The sequence below is a fragment of the Panicum virgatum genome, chromosome 9N, assembly GCF_016808335.1.
Source record: "Panicum virgatum strain AP13 chromosome 9N, P.virgatum_v5, whole genome shotgun sequence".
Taxonomy (NCBI): domain Eukaryota; kingdom Viridiplantae; phylum Streptophyta; class Magnoliopsida; order Poales; family Poaceae; genus Panicum; species Panicum virgatum.
The window spans coordinates 82,965,174-82,991,694 of record NC_053153.1 but is presented as its reverse complement, the minus strand read 5'-3'; the positions used below and the strand labels follow the sequence as shown (position 1 = coordinate 82,991,694).

Below are 26,521 nucleotides of genomic sequence, written 5' to 3'. Positions count from 1 at the left end.
AGTATTCTAATACTCAGCAAGGCTTACCCGTCTATGGGTATACTTAGCCCATTACCTAGACATGCACAGCTCTTTGGCTTTGGGTTATTTTGCTGAAAAGCTACTAAAACTGGATCCTTACTTTCGATATTTTAGCTCCAATTGTGTTGATAGCTAGAAACTAGGTTTGCCTAATTCTCTAGAGCACACATGGTTAATCATATTATCTTTTCAAGAATAACAACAAAAGTCCAACTTTTCTCTTTCTGACCTTTCAATCCTTACTACGATGTGACGCATTGACCAAGGCTCTCATATCCGCGAGTCACGGCGAATCGATCCGATTTAACCTTGCAAGGTGGACCTAACCAACACGGCACGTATATGCCCCGTCGGGCTATACACACCAACCCTTCACATATGCACACCGAATAGGCGAACTGCCCTGCGACCCGGGACTGCTAGCCCCACCGATACCAACGAAGGGTCAGCCATGAGTTTCTGTACTAGCTCCACTGGTGAAGTGCAGTAGCGGAGTTTTAAGTTAAAAGGTTAATTAGTGCACTTGATCGGTATTATGTAACGACCCGGCCCGGGATAACGGCTAAGATCTACTCTTCAAGTTGAGTAAACCACACCTACTAATTAATCCTCTTGCGCTTTCGTCCTCGCTTCGCGCAAAAAGAATCGATCCGGAATTAATTAGCTTCCCGTGACTCGGTATTTAAATTGGTCTGGCTCTCAATCGGTTTTCAGTATGGGACAATTCCCGCGGGTGAACAGTGTTACAACGCTACAGTACCCGACGTGCTAGTACCGCCCACCACTGTTCCCTTGGCTGTTACAATCATCCCCCTTAGGACTCGACGTCCCCGTCGAGTACCAGACCAACCTAAATACCAGGATCTCCTCTCTTGGCCACGTCCCATACGTCTAGTGCTAACGGTCCCATGTGCCACGTCCGTGCGTCCAGTGCCAACGGTCTCTGTGCGACGTCCGTGCCTTGCACGCGCCCGTCCACATGCCTTGGCATCTGCGCCCCCACGCGCCCGTGCTCATGCCCGCGCACTTCTGCCCGTATGTGGCGTGAAACCGCGAGAGTCGGCTCTGATACCACTGTAACGACCCGGCCCGGGATAACGGCTAAGATCTACTCTTCAAGTTGAGTAAACCACACCTACTAATTAATCCTCTTGCGCTTTCGTCCTCGCTTCGCGCAAAAAGAATCGATCCGGAATTAATTAGCTTCCCGTGACTCGGTATTTAAATTGGTCTGGCTCTCAATCGGTTTTCAGTATGGGACAATTCCCGCGGGTGAACAGTGTTACAACGCTACAGTACCCGACGTGCTAGTACCGCCCACCACTGTTCCCTTGGCTGTTACAATCATCCCCCTTGTGTTATTTACCTTAATTAGGATTAATTAGAAGTTTAACTTGATCATTAGTGCTAATCGGGTACAGTTTATGGGCCCAGATATTTCTTTCCGAAGTCTCCCGAACCGGCCAGCATGTTCCGTGTTCAAGTCGTCCACGGGGTCGTCTCCTCCTCGCGCAGACGAGAGCCGAGCAGAGCTGCTGCTGTGCCGGCCATCCCCGGTCGCGTCCCCCTCCAGTTCTTTCCGCGGGTGCCTCCCCAACCTCATCCTCCACCTCCACCGCGCAGCAGCAGGCCCGGCCGTGCTCTACCCCGACCAGAATCGGCCATCTGCGGGCCGCTAGAGCTGCTGCTCCGCCCCCAACATCAAGCTCCTTCCTCCGGCCATTCCCCGCTGGATTCGAGGCCTTGGTAAGCACCCACACTCCCTCCTCTACCCACCCCAACAGGCGCCCTTCCATTTCTCTGCCGGAGCAGACCTCCCCACGAGCTCCCGTGGAGGCAACAATGGCCGCTCATGGCCGACCATCTTCCACCCCTTTCCCCGTGCTCCGAGTCACCTAAATGGAACCTCCTCACTCTCCTCTCTCTCCCCATGCCTTTAGCTTCAAGAATGGAGGCCAGGAGTGCCATCCCCAGGAAGCTCAGTGAGCACGAGCTCACTGTAATGGCGACCAGGGACCTCGTGCAGCAATTAGAGTAAGTCCAGGGGGTTTTCTGCAATGTCATAGACTCATAGGAATAGTATTTTAGGGACCAAATCGCTTGAAACTTTGAAAATCCGTAGAAAATAGTAGGAAAATGCTAAAAATGCAAAACCAATTTTGTTAGATTCATTTTTTTTATGCTCTATAAGATAGAACCATGAAATGTGTTGTTTGACAACTTTTTGGGTGCAGTTTTAATTATGCTAGATAAATGCCTTTTTAGCTTGTTTAATGCATAAATGGAGTTAGGAGCATGAGAAAAATGTAAAACCAGTTGGGTTAGTTTTGTTTTGGCATGTAGAACTTAGGAAAAATATTTAATCTGCTGTTTGTTTAATGTTTTTATGATGTTTTGATTTAATCATGAATAATGCTTGTTTTAGATTGTTTATTTAATATCTGCAGTTTTGGAAGTCGAAAAATTATGAAATTTATGAAATAGCTTACTCTTTACATGTTTAGTTCGCTATAAAAATTTCATGTCCAAAAGCTATGCACATGTGTGTAAATCTATTTTTTTGTTCAATTTGTCTTGTTTAGGCTAAAATAAATGCTTTATGTTAGCAATAAATGTTGGTAAATTGTTTTTACACTCTTTATCAGTATCTTGTCATGCTAATTAAGTTGTGCTACCAGGTTCTTGCTGCATGACAAGTTTTTACATTTATATGGTTCCTAGATATAGTTTTTCTTTTGTTATTGCTAAGAAATGTTTTCCTGCATAGATAATTGCGGCAACTTGTTTTGTTCATGTGCTAACCTTGTGAAATCATTTAGAGCTAGTATGTTGGTGGTTTTTATAAAACTTGCTTATGTTGGCTTGTTAGCTAAATAAAGTCTTTAGTTGCTCTCTCGTGCTTTGCTTACCATACTTGATGTTCCTTGCTATCTTTCTATGGAAGATTTGGGTAGTATCTAATTAAACACCTTTTGGTGCTTAAATCGGTGTGGTGTGACTCGGTTTATCTTGTATGCCTTTTAAATGCCTCGTGTGTTGTTTTCTTTACGTTCATGCATTTGCATCGTTGCATATCATATAGGTACGCTAGATGTACGACGCGTGGAGCTAAAGGATAAAGTCGGAGCCGAACCCGAAGATGATGTTTGGTTGACATATCCAGAAGATGGATGGATGGATCCCGATGTGCACGACCGAAGGCAGGTGCTCGTCAAGCGAGTGTCATCTAACCAACACTAACTAATTCAGTGTTAATCCCAGGCAAGCCCCGGAGCATAACCCTTAACTTCAGTATTCAATGTTTATTTATATAATTATTGTGCATTTACATTCTAGGAGTTGATTGGAACCGTAGATGCATGATCCCTAGGTTTCCTCAGTTACTCCACTAGTGTGCAGGTCGTTAGTATTGCAATGCTTAATTAGGGCTCGGTAGAAGTCGAGTGATTCCTGTCACTCGCGAGCTATAGGTCCTGGTTACTTATGGAAAAGTGGTTTGAGAATGAATCTGTGAGGAAAGAAAAATGGAGACCGGGCGGAGAGGAATTGGATTATGGATATGGAATGTTTGGAAAGTGGACCTCCGCCTGTGTCGATTGAGGACCGTTCCGTTGTTGGCAGTGCTGATCGAGGATTGAACAGTACTAACCACATACCGGAAGTAGGAGGTAGTCGAAACCGGTAAGCTGTGTACCACCTTACAGCGGTGATTTGAATTCCGCCATGCTACGCTGGGCGTGGGAGTTGGCGGGTGTTGGATAGGATGCCGCCTCCGGGTTCTCCGGGAGTTCACTGCGAGGGGCCCATCACCTGGGTTTTAGCAGGCGTAGTTCAGATGCCGTGGTAATGTGGAAACAGTTGACGCGCGTGGCCCGACAGGGCTTGCATGTGTCGTGTGAGTTAGGTCCACCTTGCAAGGTTAAATCGGATCGATTCGCCGTGACTCGCGGTTATGAGAGCCTTGATCTCTTTGTCACATCGTAGTAAGAAAATGGAATGAAAGAGGAATGGAAAAGATTGGTTTGTGAGTTACTGAAGAATAATCTGCTCCACCATGTGTGCTCTAGATGTTTAGGCGAATTTAGTTAATACTCGCTGTACTAAATGGAGCTAAAATATTGAAAGTAAGGATTCACTCCTAGCAGCATTTCAGCAAAAGAACTCCAGAGCCAAAAAGCCTGGCATGTCTAGATAATGGGCTAAGTATACCCAACGTCGGGTAAGCCTTGCTGAGTATTAGTATACTCAGGGTTTGTTGTCACCCTGTTTTCAGGTAACTGCTGCTGGCTGGAGCTAACCAGGATTCACATCGGTGGGCTCGATGTGACGTCCTCACGTCATCGTAGTAATCGTTCTTTTTCTAAACTCAACTTCTAATTAGTTTCCGCTGCATTTTGAACTCTGATATTTTACGTAAACTTGTGTGTAAAACTCCACTTTGTAAATTAACTTTGAGAAATTTTGTCTGCTTGTAATCATCTGTGCTCGTCTTCGTGCGAGACTTCCAGTGTTTTTCGATCCTTAAACCGACAGACGTCCGGATTACACCGTTTTAAGTGCACAGTAACTTGATTAAACATTAAGATGATAGTTAGCGCACTTAAGCCGGTTTAATTTGGGCGGTCCTGTTACAGCTGGTATCAGAGCCGAAACGCACTGGGGATGATTACTTGCATGCTTAATTAAGTTTAAAACTAACTTTTTGGCTTGCAAAATGTTCGGTTTCGAAAGTTTGACGCTAGTTGCGCTAAGGAATAAGATAGATAGCTCGTATGCCCTATCTAGGTTTTATTAGTTATGGTGGCATCTATATATCTATTTTATTCCAGCGCTTCCAGTACTTTTCATTCTGTTAAAACTTACTTCTTGCACAACCGGTATCTAATATTCTGTAACGACGCGCCTACGCTCAGGTGAGCAAGGTAAGCATTCTGGTAGTCCCTAGAATAGCCCACGTGTTTCATACGTGCGCGGGTCCCGTATGATGAGCATACGTGGAGGTGATAAGACTCAATTCAAACGAGCCTGTCGCTATCTGCCGCCTGATATGGAGTGCGGATTTCTTACCGTGTGATTGTAATCACGGCCATCTCGTAAGGTAATGTTACGAGGTGAAGACTCGTTATGCAGTTGGTCATAACCGTGTACCTTGGGACACGTGTACCCTTGGGTGTTCCGTAAGGCGATTTGTACGGGAAGTGAATACGTTGCCCCGGTAACGTATGAAGCGCTGCCCATTCAGCGTCGAACGTTTGGGTGCCATCTCTATAGTGGATGGTAATGTATGTGTGAATATGTGGGAAACTGCATATGCGTTACCCGTGTGGCGTAGGACACATGGGGGCCGTTCGTGTGTGCTGGCACGAAGGGTCCAGAAATGGAGTTTTATATCTCTTTTATATCTTGTGTTTGTTTGCAGGTACTCTAATCACATTACGTAAGTTTTGAATGTAAGAACGGCTAGTATATATATAGGGAGAGTACGTATTGTGCCACCAGTTGTCTCCGTATGCCTAGTTATTGGCAATTGTTTGGGTGAGGAACGAATAGAACGTGCATACATCCTGTCGTCTTGGTTTGGTTGATTGCCTTGCTTGTTACGTTGTTTTACTAAAATGTGTTTCTTTTACCTAAATGTCCTTCTAAGTTTTCTGTTGTAGTAGTGGGCTACTGTAATCTGCTGGATTAATCTTGGGTTGAGAGGATCTTTTGCAACTCAGTAACTTTGGGGCCATGTGCGAACCTTACCGTTAATCCTATCTTGTCATTCAAATCAACCTTTGATCTATTTCTTGAACCAATTCCAGCAAAAGCAATGTTGCTTTTTCCTTCAGTGCCTTGATGTTTGTAAACAAAATCATTCAATTCGTGGTCCAATGACCATGCTATTCTCTCTTGAGGTTGACTTCTCCATTGTTGGGCATTTTGATTCCAACATTTGAAATCGTATACCTTCATTCTTGCTCAGTTAATTTTTGGATAACTTAAAAAGATTTATGATAATGATAATTTTTTTTTGTAGAGTCGTTGTAACATCCTGCATCACATCATTGGTCAGTGCATTGTGTGGCAACATGATCGGGAATGTGTAGGCTGACTAACGGGTATGCGTCCGAGTACAACTTCAGGTTGTCTTCGGTTTCGTTAATCTATCTTGTTGCTGGCACTGTTGGGTTGCTACTATCGATTTCTCTTGCGGTTGTGTTTGGTTGCATAACCCTGATGCCGCGACGGAACCTAGGGCCTCATGTGCCTTGCAACCACATGATTGAGCCACTAGGAGCGCGCTGGTACCTGGGTTTGCGTGATGTAACTCACTGCAATCCCCTTTTATGCAACCTTACTAGTGTACTAATTTTCGTTCCTTACTTAAGGGTATAGAGCTAACAAGGTGTTAGCCATGAGAGAACGGTTACGGGGTGTGAATCATGTGCATAGTGCGTATGCATATCATACATGCATACATTAAGAGCATTATCATCTTTGCATAATGGTGTATGCATCATTGAGTCGGCATCATGACAAATGCATCATGTCATATGCACCATTTCATTTGTGCACGGGACCTTCCCTTATCGCGTTGCACCACCATTGCAATCATACATCTCATGGGTGCATCAACGTCATGAGTATTGTGGAATATGTTGTCAATATCCCTTGATTGCATTGGCATAAAGAAGCATGTTTTGCACTTAGCATCGTGTAACTCAATTAAATAATATAATCCTGAGCAAGGATGCCCCAAAAACTCCTAGACCATTATTACGTACTATCCTTACTGGCTATCTGTAAGCCTGGTGTTGATTTTCACCGACATTTGCTTTTCTCATGTTGTGATCTCAGCTCTACGAGAACTTGATCACTTTGTCTCATCACTTGATCTCAGCATCATTTCTTGTTTTGTTTGACCTTTTCTTCTGAAACAGAAAACCTTATATCACTCAATTAACCATTTAAGTCGAAGAGTCTTGCAAGAATTGAGTTCGGATGTTTCTTAAAATCATCGTCGTCATCACGAGGCATCCCTAACTGCATGCAAAGAATGATCTTGTGCAATGCTAATCTCATTTTCCACCTTAGCGTCAGAATCGTTCTCTTGTAAATCACGTCATTGTTTTATCAGGTAAGTCTCTGGATGGTATATCGATTTGTTCCATGTGTCCTGCTTGTTTTCCTTATAATTTCCGTAAGTCTCTGAATGCTTATCGGCCATGACCTCGTGTTGATAGCCAACCGGACCAAATGGCATGTTGATCGTTAATAAGATAATTTCGTCGATGGACGCAAGCTGTATGTGAAGCTAAAGCAAGAGTCTTATGCCCTGTAGCTTTTGGCGTTTAAAATCTTTGATGCTATCATGTCATAACTGGATCACCTCTTTGCTATCCCTATTTTCCGTAATGTCCGTCCATGCATGATCTATCGATGCTACATGAGAATTTTCATTGGTGGTATCTCTGTAAGGGTGTCATGAATAACGACTGACAGTGTTGCAATGAAACCCAGAGCCTCCTCTGAGCAATCGACAAGTGGTTGTGCTATTTGGCACGCGCTGGTATCGAGAATGATAGTCATGATCCCTTATGCACCTACATCGGTGTGCTATCTACTCGTGAGCCATAGTCACATCTATCTCTATTGCCTGTCTGGAGATCTATATATCGGACCCCAAATCGAATAAGTCCTTCTTCTGAAGTTGCGAAAGGATAATCTTAGAAGGAAATGGTAATGGGTGTAAATGTTAGAAGACTGCAAGAGGTGGTAGACAAGGGATCCTAGTTAATCTGCCGAGATGATCAGGCAGCATATGCCATCACCGTTGGAGCAAGAGGGCATACAAAGCGTAAAGTTGGAGAAGTTACCAGTCTGACAAAATCGTGGGAGATATCGAGTTTCTTACACTTTGCTTCTTACATTTTTTTTTTAAGTTCTCGATCCTTATCTGCAACAATTTCTACAATCAACATCGATCTTCTCTGATGTGACTGTTTCCTGCCACTTTTGGTGGTTGATCTGTTCCTTTATCCTTGGAAGTCTTTTGTTCTGAATCTCGGGACGAGATTCTTTTAAGGGGGTAGGGTTGTAACACCCCGTGTGTTATTTACCTTAATTAGGATTAATTAGAAGTTTAACTTGATCATTAGTGCTAATCGGGTACAGTTTATGGGCCCAGATATTTCTTTCCGAAGTCTCCCGAACCGGCCAGCATGTTCCGTGTTCAAGTCGTCCACGGGGTCGTCTCCTCCTCGCGCAGACGAGAGCCGAGCAGAGCTGCTGCTGTGCCGGCCATCCCCGGTCGCGTCCCCCTCCAGTTCTTTCCGCGGGTGCCTCCCCAACCTCATCCTCCACCTCCACCGCGCAGCAGCAGGCCCGGCCGTGCTCTACCCCGACCAGAATCGGCCATCTGCGGGCCGCTAGAGCTGCTGCTCCGCCCCCAACATCAAGCTCCTTCCTCCGGCCATTCCCCGCTGGATTCGAGGCCTTGGTAAGCACCCACACTCCCTCCTCTACCCACCCCAACAGGCGCCCTTCCATTTCTCTGCCGGAGCAGACCTCCCCACGAGCTCCCGTGGAGGCAACAATGGCCGCTCATGGCCGACCATCTTCCACCCCTTTCCCCGTGCTCCGAGTCACCTAAATGGAACCTCCTCACTCTCCTCTCTCTCCCCATGCCTTTAGCTTCAAGAATGGAGGCCAGGAGTGCCATCCCCAGGAAGCTCAGTGAGCACGAGCTCACTGTAATGGCGACCAGGGACCTCGTGCAGCAATTAGAGTAAGTCCAGGGGGTTTTCTGCAATGTCATAGACTCATAGGAATAGTATTTTAGGGACCAAATCGCTTGAAACTTTGAAAATCCGTAGAAAATAGTAGGAAAATGCTAAAAATGCAAAACCAATTTTGTTAGATTCATTTTTTTTATGCTCTATAAGATAGAACCATGAAATGTGTTGTTTGACAACTTTTTGGGTGCAGTTTTAATTATGCTAGATAAATGCCTTTTTAGCTTGTTTAATGCATAAATGGAGTTAGGAGCATGAGAAAAATGTAAAACCAGTTGGGTTAGTTTTGTTTTGGCATGTAGAACTTAGGAAAAATATTTAATCTGCTGTTTGTTTAATGTTTTTATGATGTTTTGATTTAATCATGAATAATGCTTGTTTTAGATTGTTTATTTAATATCTGCAGTTTTGGAAGTCGAAAAATTATGAAATTTATGAAATAGCTTACTCTTTACATGTTTAGTTCGCTATAAAAATTTCATGTCCAAAAGCTATGCACATGTGTGTAAATCTATTTTTTTGTTCAATTTGTCTTGTTTAGGCTAAAATAAATGCTTTATGTTAGCAATAAATGTTGGTAAATTGTTTTTACACTCTTTATCAGTATCTTGTCATGCTAATTAAGTTGTGCTACCAGGTTCTTGCTGCATGACAAGTTTTTACATTTATATGGTTCCTAGATATAGTTTTTCTTTTGTTATTGCTAAGAAATGTTTTCCTGCATAGATAATTGCGGCAACTTGTTTTGTTCATGTGCTAACCTTGTGAAATCATTTAGAGCTAGTATGTTGGTGGTTTTTATAAAACTTGCTTATGTTGGCTTGTTAGCTAAATAAAGTCTTTAGTTGCTCTCTCATGCTTTGCTTACCATACTTGATGTTCCTTGCTATCTTTCTATGGAAGATTTGGGTAGTATCTAATTAAACACCTTTTGGTGCTTAAATCGGTGTGGTGTGACTCGGTTTATCTTGTATGCCTTTTAAATGCCTCGTGTGTTGTTTTCTTTACGTTCATGCATTTGCATCGTTGCATATCATATAGGTACGCTAGATGTACGACGCGTGGAGCTAAAGGATAAAGTCGGAGCCGAACCCGAAGATGATGTTTGGTTGACATATCCAGAAGATGGATGGATGGATCCCGATGTGCACGACCGAAGGCAGGTGCTCGTCAAGCGAGTGTCATCTAACCAACACTAACTAATTCAGTGTTAATCCCAGGCAAGCCCCGGAGCATAACCCTTAACTTCAGTATTCAATGTTTATTTATATAATTATTGTGCATTTACATTCTAGGAGTTGATTGGAACCGTAGATGCATGATCCCTAGGTTTCCTCAGTTACTCCACTAGTGTGCAGGTCGTTAGTATTGCAATGCTTAATTAGGGCTCGGTAGAAGTCGAGTGATTCCTGTCACTCGCGAGCTATAGGTCCTGGTTACTTATGGAAAAGTGGTTTGAGAATGAATCTGTGAGGAAAGAAAAATGGAGACCGGGCGGAGAGGAATTGGATTATGGATATGGAATGTTTGGAAAGTGGACCTCCGCCTGTGTCGATTGAGGACCGTTCCGTTGTTGGCAGTGCTGATCGAGGATTGAACAGTACTAACCACATACCGGAAGTAGGAGGTAGTCGAAACCGGTAAGCTGTGTACCACCTTACAGCGGTGATTTGAATTCCGCCATGCTACGCTGGGCGTGGGAGTTGGCGGGTGTTGGATAGGATGCCGCCTCCGGGTTCTCCGGGAGTTCACTGCGAGGGGCCCATCACCTGGGTTTTAGCAGGCGTAGTTCAGATGCCGTGGTAATGTGGAAACAGTTGACGCGCGTGGCCCGACAGGGCTTGCATGTGTCGTGTGAGTTAGGTCCACCTTGCAAGGTTAAATCGGATCGATTCGCCGTGACTCGCGGTTATGAGAGCCTTGATCTCTTTGTCACATCGTAGTAAGAAAATGGAATGAAAGAGGAATGGAAAAGATTGGTTTGTGAGTTACTGAAGAATAATCTGCTCCACCATGTGTGCTCTAGATGTTTAGGCGAATTTAGTTAATACTCGCTGTACTAAATGGAGCTAAAATATTGAAAGTAAGGATTCACTCCTAGCAGCATTTCAGCAAAAGAACTCCAGAGCCAAAAAGCCTGGCATGTCTAGATAATGGGCTAAGTATACCCAACGTCGGGTAAGCCTTGCTGAGTATTAGTATACTCAGGGTTTGTTGTCACCCTGTTTTCAGGTAACTGCTGCTGGCTGGAGCTAACCAGGATTCACATCGGTGGGCTCGATGTGACGTCCTCACGTCATCGTAGTAATCGTTCTTTTTCTAAACTCAACTTCTAATTAGTTTCCGCTGCATTTTGAACTCTGATATTTTACGTAAACTTGTGTGTAAAACTCCACTTTGTAAATTAACTTTGAGAAATTTTGTCTGCTTGTAATCATCTGTGCTCGTCTTCGTGCGAGACTTCCAGTGTTTTTCGATCCTTAAACCGACAGACGTCCGGATTACACCGTTTTAAGTGCACAGTAACTTGATTAAACATTAAGATGATAGTTAGCGCACTTAAGCCGGTTTAATTTGGGCGGTCCTGTCACCCCTGTGTTAATTGTCCCGCTAATCACGATTTATCTCGCTAATCGTGGACTCAAATTCGTCGTTAACGCTAATCGCGTTCGCTTAGTAAACATCTACTTAGCTGTGTTCGATCTCGTTTTTGTCCTTGATCTGAGCTCCAAATCAACTTCCGCCCAAAACGAAAGTTGTAGATCTTCTTTTTCTTTACAACTTTTATTTTGGCCAAATTTCAAGTTCCTATATGAAAAATTGAGTTTCAACTTGTCAAACTCGAGCTAAAATCATTAAACGAGCAAACAGTGCCCCTCCTGTGCTCGGCACTGTGCTCCGACGCCCATACCGGCGCATGGACGCCGGTGAGCGCGTCCACGCGTCGGCGATCGCGCCTTGACCTCGGCGTCTGAGCGCCGCCCTTATCCTCGCGCGAGAACTGGAGGCTTCTCATCCCTTCCCTTCCCTTCTTCTCCTTCCCCGAGCTCACGACGAGCGGAGCTGAGCCGTGCAGTGTGTCGCCGGCGTCGATCCCGGTCGCTCCTCACCATCACACCTCGTTCCTTCGCGCCCAGAGCCGCGCGACCTCACCCCGAAACCACTCCACCCTTTCCCGACCTCGGTCGCGCCCAATCCGAGCCGAATCGAGCCCGCAGACCACGGCCGCCATTGCCGTTCTTTGCTGAGCTCCGCCCTCTTCGTCGACGATCCTCTCCGAGGTCTCCTCCGCCCAAAATCGACCCACGGTGAGCTCAATCGCGGCCTCCTCCTACTCCCTGACCTATTCCCCACCCGAATCGGCGCCGCCGCCGTCGAATCGGAGCCGCGCCGCCGCGGAACGTGCTGAGCGCCGCCGCGCATGCCGCCGGGCCTCCCTGCCCCCGCCCGCGGGCCAATACCGCGCGCGCCGCCGCCGTTGGACCCCCCTGGTGCTCGCCCCGCCTCGCCTTGCCGCCGCTTGGCCCTGCCGCCGCCGGAACGCAGCCGCCGCCGCCGCCCGTGGCCATGCGCCGCCGTGAGCCGCCGGCACACGCCGCGGGGGCCCCCTGCGCACGCTCGCGCGGCGCCGCCGCGAGCCGCACGGCCGCCTGGGGCCACTGGCCCCCATCCGCCCCTCCCCGCGCGCCGCCTGGCCTCGCCCTGGCCGGCCCGGCCGCGCCACCACCGCGCCACCCCTACCGCCGCTGCGAGCCGCCGCCGCCCTTGGCTCTGCGCCTCCCCGCGAGCCGCCTGCCACCCCGCGCCCCCCCCGGCCGCCCTGTGCCCCGCCTGCCGCCCTGCCGCACCGCCGCCGGTCGGCCCCGCCGACGGGGAGCGCCGCCGCGCCTGCCTGGCCGCCGCGCCGGCCGCCCAGCGCGAAACAGAGGAGGAGGGGGCGGGCTGGGCCACTGACTAGCGGGGCCCGGCTGTCAGCGCCCCCCCCCTTTTATCTTTTATGTTTTCTTTCAATTATTTCGGCTGATAATTCATAATTGTGTAGAAATTCACAGAAAAATGCGAAAAATGCCAAACAAATTTTTTTAGGTTTCTAAAATCAGGATCTTCAGAGGAAAAATACTTAATCATACATTTTATCACTTTTTCTCTGATGAAAAATTCAATTTGTGTTTAACTTAGTTTATTTTGTACCACTTGTTTTGTTACTCTAAAAATTATGAAAAATTCGTAGTGGCTTACTCTTTTCATGTGTAATCCACTGTAAAAGTTTCGTGGCCTGTTGCTATGCGCTTTTGGTAGATCTGTTTATACTTCGCTGGCTTGCTAGGGTTAGTTATTTTGTTTCGTGCATGCAAAGCAAATTCCTGTTAATCCATGCTAACCTAAGTCGTTTTAGTAGTTGTTTTCGAAGGAAACACTTCAGGCTAAATGTTTAAACCTTGTTTTCGCATCGTAAGCTCTTATGCATTGCTCTGTGTCCTATTTGTTGCATGACATATTTTATTCGTGTAGACGCCACGAACGAAGCTGTCCACGAGCTGATCGTTGAGCCGGTCCAGGAGCCACGAGCAGAGGAGCAGCAGCAGGTCGCCGTTGAGCACGCTCCAGCAGACCTAGTTAACCCCGCTGACTTGCAAGGCAAGCCCCGGAGCATAACCATAATTTAAAGTATTCATTGTTTATTTAAGTATTGTGCATTTATGTTCTAGGAGTTGAATGGAACCATAGTATGCATGTTCCCTAGGTACCGTGGGCCTATACTAGTATGCAGGTGTCGATAGAAATGCTTTGCTAAATAGGATTTCGGTAGAAGTCGAGTGATTGCTGTCACTCGCGAGTTTAGGATCTTGATCCCTTAGCTTGGGCTTGAAATGAATTGTTGAGTAAAGAGAAATGGAGACCGGGCGGAAATGAGTTGGTTTTGGTATGGAGTGGATGGAAAGTTAGCTCCGCCTGTGTCGATTGAGGACCGTTCCGTTGTTGGCAGTGCTGATCGAGGATTGAACAGTACTAACCACATACCGGAAGTAGGAGGTAGTCGAAACCGGTAAGCTGTGTACCACCTTACAGCGGTGATTTGAATTCCGCCATGCTACGCTGGGCGTGGGAGTTGGCGGGTGTTGGATAGGATGCCGCCTCCGGGTTCTCCGGGAGTTCACTGCGAGGGGCCCATCACCTGGGTTTTAGCAGGCGTAGTTCAGATGCCGTGGTAATGTGGAAACAGTTGACGCGAGTGGCCCGACGGGGCTTGCATGTGTCGTGTGAGTTAGGTCCACCTTGCAAGGTTAAATCGGATCGATTCGCCGTGACTCGCGGTTATGAGAGCCTTGATCTCTTTGTCACATCGTAGTAAGAAAGTGGAATGAAAATGGAATGGAAAAGACTGGTTTGGAAGTTGCTAAAAGATAATCTGTTCCACCATGTGTGTTTTAGATGAATAGGCGAACTTAGTAATACTTGGTATACTAAATGGAGCTAAATACTGAAGGTAAGGATTCACTTTTAGCAGCCTTTCAGCAAAAGAACTCCAGAGCCAAAAAGCCTTGCATGTCTAGGTAATGGGCTAAGTATACCCAAGGTCGGGTAAGCCTTGCTGAGTATTAGTATACTCAGGGTTGTTGTTGTAACCCTTCTGAGCAGGTTGTGTCCCTGCGGACTTCGAGGAGATCTGTGCGTCCTGGATTGGACAGCCGCTTCCTCCAGGTTGGACCGTCGAGTGGGCCCCGTCTTCCCCGTGAAGATTGGGCAGGTTGGCATCACATCGGTGGGCAGGATGTGGAGCTCACCTTTTATCGTCGTCGTAGCTATCGTATTGTATTTCGAACTCAGTTTTAAACTTCCGCTGTGTGTGTTTGAACTCTGTTGTTTGTATTTAAACCTTTTATGTAAAACTGGTGTTGTAAATTAATTTGAAGATTTCTGTATGCGGGTAACACCTGTGCTCGTCTTCGTACGGGTCTAAGTGCAATTGTGATCCTGGAGTACAGTAGTTTAATCGGGATTTTACCCGACAGCCTGTCAGGTTACACCGTTTTAAGTGCACAGTAACTGGATTAAGTATTAAGATGATGGTTAGTGCATTTAAGCCGGTCTAATTTGGACGGTGCTGCTACAGCTGGCATCAGAGCTCTAAATTGCACTGGGGTGATTACCTTGCAACGATTTAAAGTTTTCGAAAAGTTGACGCTAGATGCGCTAAGGAATAGAATAGATAGTTCGTATGCCCTAATTATGTTATATAGGTTAGGTGGCAACTAAGTATCTATTTTATTCCAGCACTTCCAGCTTTTACTTTTTGTTAAACCTTATTTCGGTAACGACGCACCTACGTTGAGGTAAGCAAGGTAAGCATTCTGGTAGTCCTTAGAATAGCCCACGTGTTTCATACGTGCGCGGGTCCCGTATGTTGAGCATACGAGGAGGTGATAAGGCTCAATTCAAACGAGTCTGTCGCTATCTGCCGCCTGATATGGAGTGCGGATTTCATGCCGTGTGATTGTGATCACGGCCATTTCGTAAGGCAATGTTACGAGATGTAAACCTGTCATGCGGTTGGCCATGACCGTGACCCTTGGGACACGTCTACCCTTGGATGTCCCGTAAGGCGAGTGTACGGGAAGTGAATACGTTGTTATGACGTATGCAGCGCTGCCCATTCAGCGTCGAACGCCTGGGTGCCATCTCTATAGTGGATGGTAATGTATGTGTGAATATGTGGGAAACTGCATATGCGTTACCCGTGTGGCGTAGGACACATGGGGGCCGTTCGTGTGTGCTGGCACGAAGGGTCCAGAAATGGATATTTATATCTGTCTCTGTGTTCTCCTGCAGGAAACTAACCACGTTAAGCGCGTTATAAAATCCTTGATCGTAGGAACGACTAGTCTATATATATAGGGAGAGTACGTAAACGTGCCACCAATTGCTCTCGTATACCATATTTTGGTACTTGTTTGGGTGAGAAACGCTAGAAACGTGGCATGCATCTTGTATTCCTGAGTTGGGTGTTTGTTTTGTTACCTTCGGTTGCGCTTCAAAAAAATTATTGGATCACCATGTTTTTACTATGTGTTCTTAAAAATTTATTTGTGTTGCGTTACCAAGTTTAAACCTGTTTTCTTTTGAAAACTGTCACTTACGTCAGCGCTATATGTTCTTACAGATGGCTAGCTTCACGCACGTGATCGTGGACGCTGAGGGTTGGGCGCACTCCAGTGCCCTCCACACCGGCCACTTTCCTCGTCTGCTGTGGCAGATGCTCAGGGCGTTTGACTACACTGAGCCCCCACAGTACTCCGGACACGAGTCTAGCTTGCTGGGCACCGAGCGCTGTCAGATGGTTGTGAAGATTCCTGCTTGCCCCGCTCGCCTGGACTGGGACTCGTGGCAGCTCACTGTCTATGGTAGGAAGCTGGCAGACTCCTGGGAGATTGCAGCTAGGAGGGCTATTGAGGAGTTCTCAGAGAAGCATAATGCAGAGGTGATAGATACTCCTTACAGTGTGTTTCCTCTGAGGGATGAGACTACTCAGGCCTATACAGATCGGGTGAACCGCAACCTGAACATCATGATGCCCGATTACAGCGTCAGGACAGCACTCTCGTTCAGCTACTCCTCAGCTTTGAGTAACATGTATGAGCAGCTTCGTGAGGAGAATGCGATATGCAGGAGCAAGGCTCGAGAGGCTCACCTCCATGAGCAGCACATGATTGGTACCCAGGACAAGATCAAGACCCTGAAGGCCAAGTCCAGAGCGAGGAAGATCAGGATTCAGGAGTTGCAGGAGGAGTTAGAGAACAGGACTCAGATGGTGCAGCACCTTGAGGGGCAGCTTCAGCAGGCCCAGGAGTGGATTGAGGACGCCCAGGCTCAGGTGCAGGCAGCAGCAGAGATGGAGGCTGATGCAGTAGAGGAGGAGCCAGAAGAAGAAGAAGAGGAAGAGGACCCTGAGGAGATCGAGGGAGTGTCTGGAGTCGAGTCGGGACCTGGGACTCCGTGAGGACGTGGATGGATAGTGTTGATTCTCCCCTTGCAGTGTAGCCTTACTGTAGGATAGTTGGGTAGGATGACCAACATAGAGCTTTAGGCTAACCTTGGGTTGAGAATTCTTTTGTGGCTCAGTAGTTCGAGCCATGTAGGATAACCCCTCGCTAGTGTGGTGTGTAGCTGGGTCGTGTAAGACCCCGTAGTGGTGTGTTGTAGGGTCGTTTGTGAACCCTTCTCCCATGTTAGTTTGTTGCCGTAGCACGGCTTGGTTTGTACTGAATCTAGTTCCAGCTGAAGCAGCGTGGCTGCTTATTGTAAATTTTACTCCCGTAATGATCTTTTCTGTCAGTGTGTGAATTTTCAGATTTGAGTTGTGTTTGATCGTCTTCGAATCTGAAACATGGTTGAGTGAGGTTCAGTTTTGCATACGTTAGAGCTACGTTGGACGAAACTTGTTGTGTTGATGCATTTTCAACCAAAGCAAGTAAATTTTAATTCCCTTGGTGAACCATCTCGCGAGAGAAATGATTCATGCCGTGTGTTCATATTATATATGCACATTCTTTACTTGCATGGATTAGTCTTGCTAGCGAAATGGCTAACCAGGGGAATGATTCTTTTTGCAGATGGGTGATAATCATGACAATGACAATCACGAGGCACTGCCCCAGCAACCTCCCTCTTTGGCTCAAGCTGTTGCAGCTCTTATCGCCGACCGCAACGAGCAGACGGAGTTGATAAGGCAACTGGTGCAAGCCCAGGTCAATGCCGGCAGAGGTCGACATGCTCCCCCGCTAGCACCAGCAGAAACTGACTATGTCGGTTTTCTGGCCACCCAGCCACCTCTGTTCCACAAGGCCGATGATCCCCTTGAGGCTGATGCCTGGATTCGCACCATTGAGGATAAGTTCAGCATCCTCAATTGCACAGAGATGGACAAAGCCGCCTTTGCAGCGCAACAGCTGCGAGGACCTGCGAAAATATGGTGGGTCAATCATAAGGCTCTACTTCCCGCTGGTACACGTCTCACTTGGGATGAGTTTGTGGTAGCTTTTAAAGCACACCACATCCCTACCAGTTTGATGAGGAGAAAGATGGCAGAGTTCCTAGCTCTGAAGCAAGGGAACAACACCGTGCTCCAATATGCTCAGACCTTCAACCAGCTATCCCAGTATGGTGGTTTTCATGTGGACACTGATGAGAAGAAGCAAGATTGCTTCAGAAGGGGACTTAGCACAAAGCTTCAGGACAAGCTAGTCCTCACCACATGCAACAACTTTACCGATCTGGTTAATAAGGCCATCACGCAGGAAGATGCCACACTGGCACACAAAGCTGATAAGAAGAGAAAAGCACCTGCTGGATCCTCCAGCAATGCACCCCAGAGGTACAAGCTGGTTCAGACAGGGAATCAGCAGGCTTCAAACCGTCCTCCACAGCAGGGCCGTTGGGTCGCTAGGCCACCCCAGCAACAGCAGCCGTGGGTACCTCGTTTCCCGACACAGCAGCAGAGGCCGCTAATGCTACAAGCTCCACGCCCCAACAACTACCCTTGTTACAATTGTGGTAACCTGGGGCACTTTGCACGTGACTGCCGTCTGCCACCTCGGCAGAATATCTACAAGACTCCTGCGCTGAGTCAAGGTTCCAGCCAGAAAGATCAGAAAAAGAAGATTGTACCTGCCAAGACTGGTCGTGTGAACTACACTACTCTGGAGGAAGTCCCGGAGGGCACTCAAGTGATGGCGGGTACGTTCTCCGTTAATCACTGCCCTGTTACTGTGCTATTTGATTCGGGAGCATCTCATAATTTTATCAGTGAAGCATGTGTGGCACGACTTCACTTACAAGTATCATGCCTAGAGAAACCCTACGTTATTCAGACACCTGGCACCCGATTAAATGCTGGCCAAGTAGTTCGAAATGTTCCCCTTAACTTGGGTGGGAAAATTTTTCCACTTACTCCCATTGTTCTTCCAAGTCATGGGATAGATATCATACTTGGAATGAATTGGATGAAGAAGCATGGCGTTATCATCAATACCTCTTCTCGTATCCTTCATTTCAACTCTTCCATGTATGGTTCTATGGAAATTCATCTTTCCCAGCATGCAATTCCAGCCACTGTCATATACCATCTTGAGGGGAAAATCCTAGAGGTAATTCCAGTGGTTTGTGAGTACCCCGATGTGTTTCCGGAGGACTTGCCAGGTATGCCTCCCGATCGGGATATTGAGTTTGTCATTGAGTTACAGCCTGGCACAGCCCCCATATCTCGAAGACCATATAGAATGACTCCCAGTGAGTTAGCTGAATTAAAAATCCAGTTACAAGAGTTGCTGGATAAAGGCTATATCCGACCGAGCACCTCACCTTGGGGTTGTCCGGCTCTGTTCGTAAAAAAGAAAGATCACGGACTGAGGCTATGTGTGGATTATCGACCGCTGAATGCAGTCACCATCAAAAACAAATATCCACTTCCTCGTATTGATATCCTTTTTGATCAACTAGCCGGAGCTAAGGTATTCTCAAAAATAGATCTTCGATCTGGCTATCATCAGATAAAAATCAGACCGGTGGATATACCAAAAACAGCATTCTCTACTCGTTATGGGTTATACGAGTATTTGGTGATGTCCTTTGGATTAACAAATGCTCCAGCCTATTTCATGTACCTCATGAATTCGGTATTCATGCCGGAGTTAGACAAGTTTGTCGTGGTATTCATTGATGACATCTTGATCTATTCGAAGAATGAGGAAGAACATGCTCATCATCTTCGTATAGTACTTCAGCGTCTGAGAGAGCACCAGCTTTATGCCAAATTCAGCAAGTGTGACTTCTGGCTGAAGGAAGTACCATTCCTCGGTCACGTCATATCTGCTGAGGGCATCTCTGTGGATCCCAGTAAAGTACAGGATGTACTCGATTGGGAAGCTCCCACTTCAGTTCCTGAAATCCGCAGTTTCTTGGGTTTAGCTGGGTATTATCGACGATTTATTCCAGAATTCTCCCGAATTGCGAAGCCGATGACTGAACTTCTGAAAAAGGGTGTCAAGTTCTATTGGAGTAATCAATGTGAGGAAGCTTTCCAGAAATTGAAGATACTTCTCACTTCTGCTCCAATCTTGGCCCAACCAGATACTACAAAACCTTTCGATGTCTACTGTGATGCCTCGGGCACAGGACTCGGCTGTGTCTTGATGCAGGAGAACCGAGTGATTGCTTATGCTTCTCGATCACTCAAGAGGCATGAAGAAAACTATCCCACTCATGATCTTGAATTAGCAGCTGTGGTCCATTCACTGAAGATTTGGCGACACTATCTTTTAGGTTCATTGTGCAACATCTATACGGATCACAAGAGTCTCAAATATCTGTTCACTCAAGCTGATTTGAACATGCGTCAAAGAAGATGGCTTGAGTTGATTAAAGATTATGAGCTCGAAGTGCATTATCATCCTGGCAAGGCGAATGTAGTTGCCGATGCGCTAAGTCGCAAAGCTCACTGTCATTGCATTTCAGCTATATCATTAAGCGAGTCTCTTTGCTTTGAAATGGAAAAGCTGAACTTAAGTATTGTACCACATGGCACATTGGCTCATTTAGAGCTTACTCCTACTCTTCGCGATCTCATCATAGCGGCACAAAAGCTAGATAAAGGGGTGAAGGAAATTCAGAGAAGACTATTAGAAGGAGACCCTAAAGTGAATTGCTTCCACCAGGATGCTGAGAATGTGTTATGGTTCAAGCACCGACTAGTGGTGCCTAAGAATTTTGAGCTTAGAAAACAGATCCTTGATGAAGCCCATACTTCACGACTATCAATTCATCCGGGTAGCAACAAGATGTACCAAGACCTGAAGCAACGATTTTGGTGGACTCGGATGAAAAGGGAAATAGCCAAGTATGTGTCAGAGTGTGATATCTGTCGGAGGGTTAAAGCCAGTCATCTCAGACCAGCTGGGACTCTCCAGCCCTTGAATATTCCAGAATGGAAATGGGAAGATATAAGTATGGATTTCATCGTCGGCTTACCTCGAACTCAAAAGGGTTATGACTCTATTTGGGTTGTGGTCGACAGGCTAACTAAATCGGCACATTTCCTCCCAGTTAAGACGACGTACTTGACCAAGCAATATGCGGAATTGTACATGGATCGTATACTATGTTTACATGGTGTGCCAAAGACTATCATTTCCGATCGAGGAACTCAGTTCGTTGCTCGTTTTTGGGAGCAATTACATGCTTGCTTGGGAACGCATCTTATTCGCAGCTCTGCATATCACCCTCAAACAGACGGCCAAACCGAGAGGATAAATCAAATTTTGGAAGATATGCTCCGTGCTTGCGTCTTGACCTATCCACAGAAATGGGATCAATGTTTGCCGTTAGCTGAATTTTCTTATAACAATAGTTATCAAGAAAGCATCAAAATGGCTCCATTTGAAGCATTGTATGGTCGTCGCTGCCGTACACCTCTCAATTGGTCTGAAACAGGGGAAAGAACAATCTTTGGGCCCGACATGGTTCAAGAGGCCGAAGAACAAGTTCGCCTTATCCAAGCCAACTTAAAAATTGCGCAATCTCGACAGAAGAGCTATGCAGATAAAAGAAGAGATCCACTCGTCTTTAAAGTCGGTGACTATGTCTATTTAAAAGTATCACCTTGGAAAGGCGTGCAAAGATTTGGAATAAAGGGAAAGCTAGCTCCTCGCTACATCGGTCCATATCCAATTGTGGAACGATGCGGTCCTGTGGCTTATCGGTTGGATCTTCCAGTGAATCTTTCTGCAGTTCATAACATATTCCATGTATCGCAACTCAGAATGTGCCTTAGAGTTCCGACTGAAGCTGTGGCAAGTGACTCGATTCAATTAGGGTCTGATCTCACCTATCCTGAGCATCCTATCAAGATCATTGATCGCAAGGATCGAGTTACTCGTCGCACAACCAACCGATTCTACAAAGTTCAATGGAGTAATCACTCCGAAGATGAAGCGACTTGGGAGAAGGAGGAATTTCTGAAATCCAAGTATCCGGAGTTTTTAAACGCTCATCCAGGTACTACATCTCCGAACCCTTTCCGCCTGTTTGAATTCTCTCATGCTTGAATCTCGGGACGAGATTCTTTTAAGGGGGGAAGGCTGTAACACCCCTGTGTTAATTGTCCCGCTAATCACGATTTATCTCGCTAATCGTGGACTCAAATTCGTCGTTAACGCTAATCGCGTTCGCTTAGTAAACATCTACTTAGCTGTGTTCGATCTCGTTTTTGTCCTTGATCTGAGCTCCAAATCAACTTCCGCCCAAAACGAAAGTTGTAGATCTTCTTTTTCTTTACAACTTTTATTTTGGCCAAATTTCAAGTTCCTATATGAAAAATTGAGTTTCAACTTGTCAAACTCGAGCTAAAATCATTAAACGAGCAAACAGTGCCCCTCCTGTGCTCGGCACTGTGCTCCGACGCCCATACCGGCGCATGGACGCCGGTGAGCGCGTCCACGCGTCGGCGATCGCGCCTTGACCTCGGCGTCTGAGCGCCGCCCTTATCCTCGCGCGAGAACTGGAGGCTTCTCATCCCTTCCCTTCCCTTCTTCTCCTTCCCCGAGCTCACGACGAGCGGAGCTGAGCCATGCAGTGTGTCGCCGGCGTCGATCCCGGTCGCTCCTCACCATCACACCTCGTTCCTTCGCGCCCAGAGCCGCGCGACCTCACCCCGAAACCACTCCACCCTTTCCCGACCTCGGTCGCGCCCAATCCGAGCCGAATCGAGCCCGCAGACCACGGCCGCCATTGCCGTTCTTTGCTGAGCTCCGCCCTCTTCGTCGACGATCCTCTCCGAGGTCTCCTCCGCCCAAAATCGACCCACGGTGAGCTCAATCGCGGCCTCCTCCTACTCCCTGACCTATTCCCCACCCGAATCGGCGCCGCCGCCGTCGAATCGGAGCCGCGCCGCCGCGGAACGTGCTGAGCGCCGCCGCGCATGCCGCCGGGCCTCCCTGCCCCCGCCCGCGGGCCAATACCGCGCGCGCCGCCGCCGTTGGACCCCCCTGGTGCTCGCCCCGCCTCGCCTTGCCGCCGCTTGGCCCTGCCGCCGCCGGAACGCAGCCGCCGCCGCCGCCCGTGGCCATGCGCCGCCGTGAGCCGCCGGCACACGCCGCGGGGGCCCCCTGCGCACGCTCGCGCGGCGCCGCCGCGAGCCGCACGGCCGCCTGGGGCCACTGGCCCCCATCCGCCCCTCCCCGCGCGCCGCCTGGCCTCGCCCTGGCCGGCCCGGCCGCGCCACCACCGCGCCACCCCTACCGCCGCTGCGAGCCGCCGCCGCCCTTGGCTCTGCGCCTCCCCGCGAGCCGCCTGCCACCCCGCGCCCCCCCGGCCGCCCTGTGCCCCGCCTGCCGCCCTGCCGCACCGCCGCCGGTCGGCCCCGCCGACGGGGAGCGCCGCCGCGCCTGCCTGGCCGCCGCGCCGGCCGCCCAGCGCGAAACAGAGGAGGAGGGGGCGGGCTGGGCCACTGACTAGCGGGGCCCGGCTGTCAGCGCCCCCCCCTTTTATCTTTTATGTTTTCTTTCAATTATTTCGGCTGATAATTCATAATTGTGTAGAAATTCACAGAAAAATGCGAAAAATGCCAAACAAATTTTTTTAGGTTTCTAAAATCAGGATCTTCAGAGGAAAATACTTAATCATACATTTTATCACTTTTTCTCTGATGAAAAATTCAATTTGTGTTTAACTTAGTTTATTTTGTACCACTTGTTTTGTTACTCTAAAAATTATGAAAAATTCGTAGTGGCTTACTCTTTTCATGTGTAATCCACTGTAAAAGTTTCGTGGCCTGTTGCTATGCGCTTTTGGTAGATCTGTTTATACTTCGCTGGCTTGCTAGGGTTAGTTATTTTGTTTCGTGCATGCAAAGCAAATTCCTGTTAATCCATGCTAACCTAAGTCGTTTTAGTAGTTGTTTTCGAAGGAAACACTTCAGGCTAAATGTTTAAACCTTGTTTTCGCATCGTAAGCTCTTATGCATTGCTCTGTGTCCTATTTGTTGCATGACATATTTTATTCGTGTAGACGCCACGAACGAAGCTGTCCACGAGCTGATCGTTGAGCCGGTCCAGGAGCCACGAGCAGAGGAGCAGCAGCAGGTCGCCGTTGAGCACGCTCCAGCAGACCTAGTTAACCCCGCTGACTTGCAAGGCAAGCCCCGGAGCATAACCATAATTTAAAGTATTCATTGTTTATTTAAGTATTGTGCATTTATGTTCTAGGAGTTGAATGGAACCATAGTATGCATGTTCCCTAGGTACCGTGGGCCTATACTAGTATGCAGGTGTCGATAGAAATGCTTTGCTAAATAGGATTTCGGTAGAAGTCGAGTGATTGCTGTCACTCGCGAGTTTAGGATCTTGATCCCTTAGCTTGGGCTTGAAATGAATTGTTGAGTAAAGAGAAATGGAGACCGGGCGGAAATGAGTTGGTTTTGGTATGGAGTGGATGGAAAGTTAGCTCCGCCTGTGTCGATTGAGGACCGTTCCGTTGTTGGCAGTGCTGATCGAGGATTGAACAGTACTAACCACATACCGGAAGTAGGAGGTAGTCGAAACCGGTAAGCTGTGTACCACCTTACAGCGGTGATTTGAATTCCGCCATGCTACGCTGGGCGTGGGAGTTGGCGGGTGTTGGATAGGATGCCGCCTCCGGGTTCTCCGGGAGTTCACTGCGAGGGGCCCATCACCTGGGTTTTAGCAGGCGTAGTTCAGATGCCGTGGTAATGTGGAAACAGTTGACGCGAGTGGCCCGACGGGGCTTGCATGTGTCGTGTGAGTTAGGTCCACCTTGCAAGGTTAAATCGGATCGATTCGCCGTGACTCGCGGTTATGAGAGCCTTGATCTCTTTGTCACATCGTAGTAAGAAAGTGGAATGAAAATGGAATGGAAAAGACTGGTTTGGAAGTTGCTAAAAGATAATCTGTTCCACCATGTGTGTTTTAGATGAATAGGCGAACTTAGTAATACTTGGTATACTAAATGGAGCTAAATACTGAAGGTAAGGATTCACTTTTAGCAGCCTTTCAGCAAAAGAACTCCAGAGCCAAAAAGCCTTGCATGTCTAGGTAATGGGCTAAGTATACCCAAGGTCGGGTAAGCCTTGCTGAGTATTAGTATACTCAGGGTTGTTGTTGTAACCCTTCTGAGCAGGTTGTGTCCCTGCGGACTTCGAGGAGATCTGTGCGTCCTGGATTGGACAGCCGCTTCCTCCAGGTTGGACCGTCGAGTGGGCCCCGTCTTCCCCGTGAAGATTGGGCAGGTTGGCATCACATCGGTGGGCAGGATGTGGAGCTCACCTTTTATCGTCGTCGTAGCTATCGTATTGTATTTCGAACTCAGTTTTAAACTTCCGCTGTGTGTGTTTGAACTCTGTTGTTTGTATTTAAACCTTTTATGTAAAACTGGTGTTGTAAATTAATTTGAAGATTTCTGTATGCGGGTAACACCTGTGCTCGTCTTCGTACGGGTCTAAGTGCAATTGTGATCCTGGAGTACAGTAGTTTAATCGGGATTTTACCCGACAGCCTGTCAGGTTACACCGTTTTAAGTGCACAGTAACTGGATTAAGTATTAAGATGATGGTTAGTGCATTTAAGCCGGTCTAATTTGGACGGTGCTGCTACAGCTGGCATCAGAGCTCTAAATTGCACTGGGGTGATTACCTTGCAACGATTTAAAGTTTTCGAAAAGTTGACGCTAGATGCGCTAAGGAATAGAATAGATAGTTCGTATGCCCTAATTATGTTATATAGGTTAGGTGGCAACTAAGTATCTATTTTATTCCAGCACTTCCAGCTTTTACTTTTTGTTAAACCTTATTTCGGTAACGACGCACCTACGTTGAGGTAAGCAAGGTAAGCATTCTGGTAGTCCTTAGAATAGCCCACGTGTTTCATACGTGCGCGGGTCCCGTATGTTGAGCATACGAGGAGGTGATAAGGCTCAATTCAAACGAGTCTGTCGCTATCTGCCGCCTGATATGGAGTGCGGATTTCATGCCGTGTGATTGTGATCACGGCCATTTCGTAAGGCAATGTTACGAGATGTAAACCTGTCATGCGGTTGGCCATGACCGTGACCCTTGGGACACGTCTACCCTTGGATGTCCCGTAAGGCGAGTGTACGGGAAGTGAATACGTTGTTATGACGTATGCAGCGCTGCCCATTCAGCGTCGAACGTCTGGGTGCCATCTCTATAGTGGATGGTAATGTATGTGTGAATATGTGGGAAACTGCATATGCGTTACCCGTGTGGCGTAGGACACATGGGGGCCGTTCGTGTGTGCTGGCACGAAGGGTCCAGAAATGGATATTTATATCTGTCTCTGTGTTCTCCTGCAGGAAACTAACCACGTTAAGCGCGTTATAAAATCCTTGATCGTAGGAACGACTAGTCTATATATATAGGGAGAGTACGTAAACGTGCCACCAATTGCTCTCGTATACCATATTTTGGTACTTGTTTGGGTGAGAAACGCTAGAAACGTGGCATGCATCTTGTATTCCTGAGTTGGGTGTTTGTTTTGTTACCTTCGGTTGCGCTTCAAAAAAATTATTGGATCACCATGTTTTTACTATGTGTTCTTAAAAATTTATTTGTGTTGCGTTACCAAGTTTAAACCTGTTTTCTTTTGAAAACTGTCACTTACGTCAGCGCTATATGTTCTTACAGATGGCTAGCT

At 47.3% G+C, this 26,521-nt stretch overlaps 2 long non-coding RNA genes across 2 annotated transcripts; both read left to right on the top strand.

Moving 5' to 3' along the window:
* Nucleotides 1–1,384: 1,384 nt before the first annotated feature.
* On the top strand, nucleotides 1,385–3,349 carry LOC120692291. Its single transcript, XR_005682562.1, has 3 exons — nucleotides 1,385–1,767; nucleotides 1,962–2,055; nucleotides 3,104–3,349. It is a non-coding gene; the product is annotated as an uncharacterized LOC120692291 (long non-coding RNA).
* Nucleotides 3,350–5,304: 1,955 nt separating this feature from the next.
* Nucleotides 5,305–10,088, top strand: LOC120692292. The gene is made up of 3 exons (XR_005682564.1): nucleotides 5,305–8,506; nucleotides 8,701–8,794; nucleotides 9,843–10,088. It is a non-coding gene; the product is annotated as an uncharacterized LOC120692292 (long non-coding RNA).
* Nucleotides 10,089–26,521: the final 16,433 nt, after the last annotated feature.